General features: G+C 44.9%; 1 pseudogene; it reads right to left on the bottom strand.

The window, feature by feature from the left end:
- Positions 1 to 586: 586 nt before the first annotated feature.
- Positions 587 to 2,267, bottom strand: LOC102122503 (ribosome production factor 2 homolog; annotated as a pseudogene).
- Positions 2,268 to 3,073: the final 806 nt, after the last annotated feature.

Below are 3,073 nucleotides of genomic sequence, written 5' to 3'. Positions count from 1 at the left end.
TTTTTTTAAGATAGGGTCAAGGCCAGGTGAGGTGGCTTACTCCTGTAATCCTAGCACTTCAGGAGGCCAAGGTAGGCAGGCTGTTTGAGCCCAGGAGTTTGAGACCAGCCTTGGCAACACAGAAAAACCCTATCTCTACCAAAAAAGATATGAAGATTAGCTGGGCATGGTGGCATACACCTGTCGTCCCAGCCACTCCTGGGAGGATCACTTGTACCCAGGAGGCAGAGTTGTAGTGAGATCAATCACACCACGCCACTACACTCTAGCCTGGGTGACAGAACAAGAAAACAACAACAACAACAAAGGAAAGAAGATAGGGTTCCTCTCTGTTGCTCAGGCTGGTCTTGAGAACTCCTAATCTCAAGCAATCTTCCCGCCTTGGCCTCCCAAAGTACCGGGATTACAGGCATGAACTACTGCACCCAGTTTATTCTCTTTTTATTGAGATAAGATTCACGTAAAATAAAATTAACCATTAATCATATTAAAGTGTTCAATTCTTGGCATTTACTTCCACAGTGTTGTGCAACCTTCTCCAATGTTTAGTTCTGGTAAATTCTTTTTTTTTCCCCCATCATTTCTTTTAAATTCTTTTTGACTTTTTCTCCTGGTCTTCTGTTATCCTTTCTGCAGGTCGCTTCTTCAACCCCTTCATTTTCCTGGTTTGTAGTTTGCTTAGGTCTTGCTTCTACGTATGAATCCTTCCACAAGTTGTACCAAAAGTATCATTGGAGATAGTTTTCTTCTTCTTTGGTTTGGGAGGTTTTGGCATTTTCATAGATAATTTATAAAAGTCATCTGATGCCAGGTGTGTCCTCCTCAGAGCCAGATCTAATGAGGGTCCCATTTCTTCCAATTCAATCTGTGGTGTTCTGCAACCAGATTTCTTCAACAGCAACTTATAGCTTCGAAAGTAATCTTCCCATTCAGTGCAGTGAAGTGCAGAACATACTCTAATCCAGCCAGGCAGATATTTGATACCGTGGGGCCTCAAATCAACAAGAAGACTTTTTAGTCTTCTATAATCTTCTGTTACATTGAAATCATCACCAGTAAATATTAGCATGGGTTTTGTTCCCTCAGGACATTTACCGTTCTTAATGTATTTTAGAGAGACAAAATTCTCAATACCTAATTCAATCACATCCAGCACCTGGTAGTCATACATACGACCTATTACTAGATTATATGGCTGCTTCTCTTTTTTTTTGAGACAGAGTCTCGCTCTTGTCACCCCGGCTGGAGTGCAGTGGTGCTATCTGAGCTCACTGCCAGCTCTGCCTCCCAGGTTCATGCCATTATCCTGCCTCAGCCTCCTGAGTAACTGGGACTACAGGCACCTGCCATCACACCCGACTAATTTTTTTGTATTTTTAGTAGAGATCGGGTTTCACCATGTTAGCCAGGAGGGTCTCTATCTCCTGACCTCGTGATCCGCCTGCCTTAGCCTCCCAAAGTGCTGGGATTACAGGCATGAGCCACCACGTCCGGCCTGGCTGCTTCTTATTACAGGAGCCAAACATGAAAAAAGAACAATCTGACTTATTTGAAAAGAATTCCAGTGATGTCTGATCCTCAAAAGGTCTTTTTTTTTTTTTGAGACGGAGTCTCGCTCTGTAGCCCAGGCTGGAGTGCAGTGGCCGGATCTCAGCTCACTGCAAGCTCCGCCTCCCGGGTTCACGCCATTCTCCGGCCTCAGCCTCCCGAGTAGCTGGGACTACAGGCGCTGCCACCTCACCCGGCTATTTTTTGTATTTCTTAGTAGAGACGGGGTTTCACCGTGTTAGCCAGGATGGTCTCGATCTCCTGACCTCGTGATCCGCCCATCTCGGCCTCCCAAAGTGCTGGGATTACAGGCTTGAGCCATCGCGCCCGGCCGCTTGAGCCACCACGCCCGGCCAAAAGGTCTTGTAATATTTTTCTTTTTATACAGTACACCGTATGGTTTTTTCAGTGCACACACATCTTTAAGTACTTGTGTCACTGTTACATTTGCATTTCCCTCTTTAATCAGCAAGGCATTTTTAATATTTTCATTGAGTTTTGGTTCTCTTTTCTCAAGGAATCTCTTGGCTGTTTTCATTTTGGGCTTTACAACTCGATCCAGAGCGTCCATCGCTACCACTACCTGCAACTCTTAACTAGGTGGATCTAGTTCTGGTAAATTCTTGTTATCCCAACAGGAAACCTTATAGCCATTAAGTAGTCACCCCACATTCCTCCTTCCTCCCAGCTCCTGGCAAATACCAAACTGGTTCCTTCCTTCCTTCCTTCCTTCCTTCCTTCCTTCCTTCCTTCCTTCCTTCCTTCCTTCCTTCCTTCCTTTCTTCCTTCCTTTCTTTCTTTCTTTCTTTCTTTCTTTCTTTCTTTCTTTCTTTCTTTCAGACGGAGTCTCCCTCTGTCACCCAGACTGGAGTGCAGTTGCGCTACATTGGCTCACTGTAACCTCCCCCTCCTGGGTTCAAGCGATTCTCCTGCCTCAGCCTCCTGAGTAGCTGGGATTACACGCACCTGCCACCACGCCCGACTAATTTTTTGTAATTTTAGAAGGGATGGGATTTCACCGTGTTACCCAGGATGGTCTCGATCTCCTGACCTCGTGATCTGCCCGCCTCAGCCCCCCAGAGTGCTGGGATTACAGGCATGAGCCACTGCACTCGGCCCACCAATCTGATTTCTGTCTCTATGGATTTATCTATTCTGGATGTTTCATATAAATGGTTTCATACGGTATGTGACCTTTTGTGTCTGGCTTCTTTCACTTAGCACAGCGTTTTCAAGGTTCATCTACATTATAGCATGTATCAGTATTTCGTTTTTATGGCAGAATAATATTCCATTGTCTGAATATACTACATTTTGTTTATCCATTCATCAGTTGATAGGCATTTGGGTTGTTTTCATTTTTTGGCTATGGTGAGCAATGCGGCTATGAACACTTGTGTATGAGTAATTATTTGACTGTCTGTTTTTTTGTTTTGAGATGGAGTCTTGCTCTGTCTCCCAGGCTGGAGTGCATCTTGGCTCACTGCAACCTCCACCTCCTAGGTTCAAGTGATCCTCCCACCTC

The sequence above is a fragment of the Macaca fascicularis genome, chromosome 10 (assembly GCF_037993035.2).
Source record: "Macaca fascicularis isolate 582-1 chromosome 10, T2T-MFA8v1.1".
Lineage (NCBI taxonomy): Eukaryota > Metazoa > Chordata > Mammalia > Primates > Cercopithecidae > Macaca > Macaca fascicularis.
This window is presented reverse-complemented; position numbering and strand designations above follow the sequence as displayed.